The sequence below is a fragment of the Octopus sinensis genome, linkage group LG12 (genome assembly GCF_006345805.1).
Source record: "Octopus sinensis linkage group LG12, ASM634580v1, whole genome shotgun sequence".
Lineage (NCBI taxonomy): Eukaryota > Metazoa > Mollusca > Cephalopoda > Octopoda > Octopodidae > Octopus > Octopus sinensis.
Genome location: NC_043008.1, coordinates 46,620,781 through 46,626,897, shown reverse-complemented (window position 1 = coordinate 46,626,897; position 6,117 = coordinate 46,620,781). Strand labels below are relative to the sequence as shown.

Genomic DNA, 6,117 nt, shown 5'->3' with positions numbered 1-6,117 from the left:
GTCAGATGTGGTGGAATGTGGGGTAATAAAAGGTAGCCATAAGATGACAGATTGAAGGCAGGGGATAGATGAGAGCGTAGAGAAGAAGAAGATGCAGAAATTATCGGTAAATTTTGCAAGGAGAGTGTGAGATGGAGCGATAAATCTGGTGGGAGTGATTGGAAAGATAAACAGGATTAACGGTGAAGACGGTTGGATGAGGTCGAGGGAAAATATGGAGGAAGGAAAGTAATAAAAATGAGGGACGGATGTCGACTGGGAAAGGAAATGTCAATTGGCTGTACAGGATAATAGGATGTACCATGCAGGAAGAGTTTCTCCTTGCACTATTTATGACGGGAAGGTAACTGTTGATGGAAAACAGATGTAAGTATCGGTGATCGTAGGAGGGGTGGAGTTATACATACGTATAAGGACACACATACACCACAAATATGTATAAATAAATAAATACAGACATATATGTTTACAGAAACATGGATACGTGTGTGTGTGTGTGTAAAACTGCATGTCGCTGTGGTTAGAGCGTAGGTCTCATAATTATGAGGTTGTGAGTTCGACTCCTGGAGCGGGCTGTGTGTTGTATTCTTGAGCAAGACACTTTATTTCACGTTGCTCTTGTTCATTCAGCTGTACAAATGAGTTGCGACGCCACTGGCGCCAAGCTGTATCGGCCTTTGGATTTTCCTTCGATTTTATCGCCCGCTGTTATGAATACGCAACTTTTGGCCTTCCATAAACAATCTTGCGTGGACTTGTGCCTCAAAGGAGAACTTTCTAGGTGCAATCTCATGGTCAGTCATGACACCAAACTAATAACCATGCCAGTAAATTACTCTGGAAGATGCGAATAATAAATGGTCGCCGGAATAAATGGCATAGTATATTTTTATGAGTGCACTCAAACACGTCTCATATAAACAAACTTACAGGATATGTGTGTGAGTGTTCGTGTTTGTGTGTGTGGTGTGTGTATCTGTCTGTCCTTCTGTCCGTGTGTCACCCCACCCACCGCTTGAGAACTGGTTTTGTATTTACGTCTCAGTGACTTAGTCTTTCGGCAAAACTGACCGATGTAATAATTATCAGGGACTCTTAAATAAAGTAATGACACTCGACTAAAAAGGCGGTGCCCCAGTATGGCCACAATCAATTGACTAAAGCAAGTAGAAGATATATACATAAACAAACATGTATGCTGCTTCAATCTGCTACTATTCACGTGACAATTATGGCAGAAGTGACAGTCATGAAGATGCTATTGTTGTTGATGTCTGCCTTAATCGGGAGCTTAGCAGGTTCGGATTGTTCTTCAAGCAGGTGATGTCTACAACACTATAGATTTCCCTTCCTTCTCGCATTCCCCACCGACATTCTTCACATTGAGAGGGATTTTTACTGCGTACCTGTGTCTCTTCCCTTAGAAAAGAAAAAAAATCGTTGTCCCCAATTTCTGTGACCTTTAATTTCTCTCCAAACATTTTACTCATGTCGCTGACAATTTGCATTGTGGATATATATAGATATGTGTGTGTGTGTGTGTGTGTGTGTGTGTGTTGTGTGTGTGTGTGTGTGTGTGTGTATGAAATGGTGTAAAGATATTGTATATTAAGAAAAAGGAGGCGGTCAGGATTTTGGATAATTCTTTATCAAATCTTTCGTTTGTTTATCCGAACTTTACAAGGAAAATTCAAACAAAATAATTAACGGAATTGCTAATAAAGAATTACCCAATATTCTGACCGCCTCCATTTTCTTAATACACTCACACACACTCACACATCTATATATATATATATATATATATATATATATATATATAGATAGATAGATAGATAGATAGATACATACATACATACATACATACATACATACATACATACATACATATTCTTGTCTACTCTACACACAAGGCTCAAAAGTTTGGTGGAGGAAGCCAGACGATTAGATCAACCCCAGTCCACAACTGGTACTTAATTTATCGACCCTGAAAGGATGAAAGCAAAGTCGACCTCGGCGGAATTTGAACTCAGAACGGAATGACAGACGAAATACCTATTTCTTTACTGCCCACAAGGGGTTACACACAGAGAGGAGAAACAAAGACAGACAAACGGATTAAGTCGATTATATCGACCCGAGTGCGTAACTAGTGCTTATTTAATAGACCCTGAAAGAATGAATGGCAAAGTCGATGTCGGCGGAATTTGAACTCAGAACGTAACGGCAGACGAAATACCGCTAAGCATTTCGCCCGGCTTGCTAACGTTTCTGCCAGCTCACGGCCTTCAACGCTTGATGCCGTCCTTTGTTTATTTTGTTAAACGTTCAGGAGACAAGGGTTTGTATAAGGCTTCAAGATGTAATTATGGTTGTAATTATGTTCAAATTACAATGATGTGATTTTGGCTGAAAGCCAGCAATTTCCGGGGAGGCAGTAAGTCGATTGAATAGACCCGCAATACTGAACATGTATTTACTCCATCAGTCCCGGTAGAGTGAAAGTCAAAGTCGACCCTGGCAGAATTAGAACTCAGAACGTAAAAACGGACGAAATGCCGCTAATATCCGTCAAATATAAATAATGTAAATAACGTGCTTAATCCCTCATCTCTGAAATATAGAACTGCATTACCTACCCCCCATGTATATACATACGCAGCCACGCATGAGCGCTCTCACACACACACACACACACACACACACGTACTTACACCAATCTATCAGTCGATGTTTGCACATTTCATATCCTTTCTGAATATTACACTAAAGCATTGAATAACCTTTTCTAGAGTGATTCCCTGGCATATATCTGCTTATAATTAGAATATAATTTGGCGTGGAAGAGAAATTATCAATTCTATTGCAATGCTTCAGAGTGATGTGTCATTACATATATTGTGGTGCACAAAGTGTTGGAATTCTAGTATTAAATAAATTTCACCGAATATATCGATTTATGTCACAAATCGAATATTGTTCTAACTTGATATTTCTTACAAAAATGATTTCGGTTGGAATTTAGTTTCTAATTGGCTGAAATTGATGTTATTTCAATAACGCCGCTTTAGATGGAATCGATTGCATTTGGGTGCAGTCAGTGCTTCACACAAAACTGTATCAGAATATGGAAAGTTTCTCATGTTTTTGCTGATTACCTTACACTAAGTATAAATTTCTTTGAGAATATTTTCACTATTGGTGAATTAACAGCTGGTCTTATCGGAAGGTTGTAACGTTTGGTAGTTTCATTATTTGTAGTCCAAGAGAAATCGGCTGTAGACAGACCTCTTCCCTGTGAGCCACTTCCAAATTGTATCTCATTAAAATAATTATAGGAAACCACGAACGCAGAATTGTCGATTCAGAGGTTGGTAAGAATTGTTGGAATATTTATTGGACATCGGCTGCATTTGATCGATCGGTCGCACACGTCATACGTTTTTAAAGTAATATGTGTCAGTTGTTTAAGTCTTTGAAAGTTATCTGTCATGCAGGTTTATGGATTGTTATATTCACTGGGAATAACATGTTCCTGCCTGTCGTTACTCGATATTACACAGTGTGCGTAATCTGTCAACTAAAATATAAATAGAAATTGAGGATTAAATTCTAAAGTAGTATCTCAATCCATTTACAAATAGCTACATAAATTAGTGATCAACACAAAACAATTCCTGTCAGCAAAATTTAAAAAAAACAAACATATTTATTAAAGTAACTTACGGGTTCTCCGATGTCCCAAAGCTTATCAACAATCAAAGCCTTATCACACACACCCATGCACACATGATATATATATATATATATATATATATATATATATATATATATATATATATATATATATATATATATATATATATATATATATATATAATATGTTCAATAAGAAAGAATTATTTTCGAAATTTTTTCTCTTATGAGGTCTTTCACGCTATCTACCTGATAATTTCTTGTTAAGTTTTCCTTATTAAGAAGTTGTCCTTAATTGCTATATATATATATATATATACGGGGAATAAACTGTCGTCTAAATTACGCAAAAATGAAGATACTACTGACTTTTCATTTAACCAAATAGACTTACCAAAATTACATTAAAAAAAGCTTGAAATACTAAAGAGTAAATTTATTCAATATAATCGCCATTGGCGCCAACCACGGACTCTGAGATGACTCAGACTCTCCTGGAATTCTTCTGGACGGTTTCTTTATAAGGTATAAGCTAGTGAATGCTGTCTTATAGAAGAAAATCCTTGCCTTCAGTTCATCTTTGGTGTTACAAGGGCGTCTGTTGGTGTCTCGGTCAACTGAGTCCCATACTTAATAACCAATAGGGTTGCAGTCTGGGGAGTTAGGTGGCCAGATTTTAGGAGTGATGTGATCGCAGAAATTGTCTGACAGCCATGACTAGGTTCTCCTGCTTGCGTGGTATGCTGAGTCCTGTTGCCAGACAAGGCCTTCCAGCAGCCACCCTCTTGATCCAGGGCAGCGCTACCTCCTCCAGGCATTTGATGTAGGCCTCCGTGTTGAGTCTGAAGCTGTGGGGGAGGATGAATGGAGGCCTAACGTATCATCAGTAGTAATCACACCAAACACCATGATGTTGACTGGATGTTTGATATTTATCTCTCTTGGTACATGTTTTGGGGACTGGATAATCCAACGGTTGTTCTGTATGTTCACCATTTGACCCTGGCAGAAATTGTGCCCTGTTGAGAATAAACAAAACATGTTCGGTTGGAAGAGATGCTTGAGTTTGTTCAAAAGTTTGGGAGCGCGGTCTTTCTTCTTGTCTTTGATGGCAAGGGATAGAAAATGGCCCCTTCTCATCTTGTATAAGCATCTGATACACTCCCATCTCCCTGGCGATGGAGCTCACTGACTTGGAGGGATCGTTGTAGATGGTGTCTTTGATCTCACTATCAAACTCAGGAGTCTTTCTTTTTATCCGAACGATCAGAGGGAATTCTTCGAGCTACCGTGCGTTCAGAAGAACCATTAGACTCATTCAACTCTTAGAATTTCCAACTAATTGCCCCATTCAGACGATGGGATATCATACTTGATCTCGTGTAAAATCCTCGAAAACCCAGGCCCCTACATCAACGGGATGAAATGTTGCAAGTTATGCAAGATCCTAAAATACGCGCCAAGATCCTAAAATACTCGCTCGCACAAGGGGTCATCTTTAACGCCAGGACGGATATTTACGGATGATGATTGCATTTTAGGAGATTTCTGCTAGCGTTTTGGAATTCGCAAGGGGAGGGCACAGAAGGAAGCCGATAGCCAAGGCCGAAGGAAGATAATCGTTTACGTTCGTGATCCTGGGGATTTTTGGTTACCTTCCCAGCGACGCATTTCTAGTCTGTATTTTAAAGAGAACTTATGTCAGCAGGTTTGGGGTCTGTGGATACGCCATAAGGCCAAACCCCTTGGAGTGGAAACCCAGAATAACCCCATAAACCGGTCTTTCCCATTATAATATTAACTGCTCTACATCTTAGAGTGTATTTCTCCCTATTTACGTTTTTCTATATACACACATACACACACAAACACACAAATATATTGTTGGGATTTATAGAAAACAAAAGACGAAGACAGATGTATAAACAAGAAGCAGGAGGAATTTGTTTGACGCTCGGGAATGCGAGAAAGTATTTTGCGCTTCGAGCCTATGCTCGTCAATAGGAGGGAGCACGATGAAATAAACAGAGAGTATATATATATATATATATTATATATACATATATATATATATATCTATATATATATATATATATATATATATATATATATTATATATATATATATACACTTTTTCCACGTCCTATACTATACTATACTTGTTCCACGTCCTCGCGTTGTTGTGTTTTCTCTCTGTGTTTTCCTGTTTGGATTAACTTTATATATATATATATTATATATATATATATATATATATATATATATACCTTTATATATCAAATATAAATGAACAATTAAATTAAATGGAGTTGAATGAAACGACCGTACTGCATTACCTCTGGATATCCTTCCTTATTTTGATTGTCAACTTATTTTGAAATTGTATGGATAATACCGTACTGAATTTTGGTGCCTCAACTT

General features: G+C 37.9%; 1 protein-coding gene across 5 annotated transcripts in view; it reads left to right on the top strand.

Annotated features, from left to right (window-relative positions):
* Positions 1–6,117, top strand: part of LOC115218067 (protein trapped in endoderm-1-like) — a 415,031-nt gene that overhangs the window by 402,896 nt on the left and 6,018 nt on the right. The window lies entirely within an intron of this gene.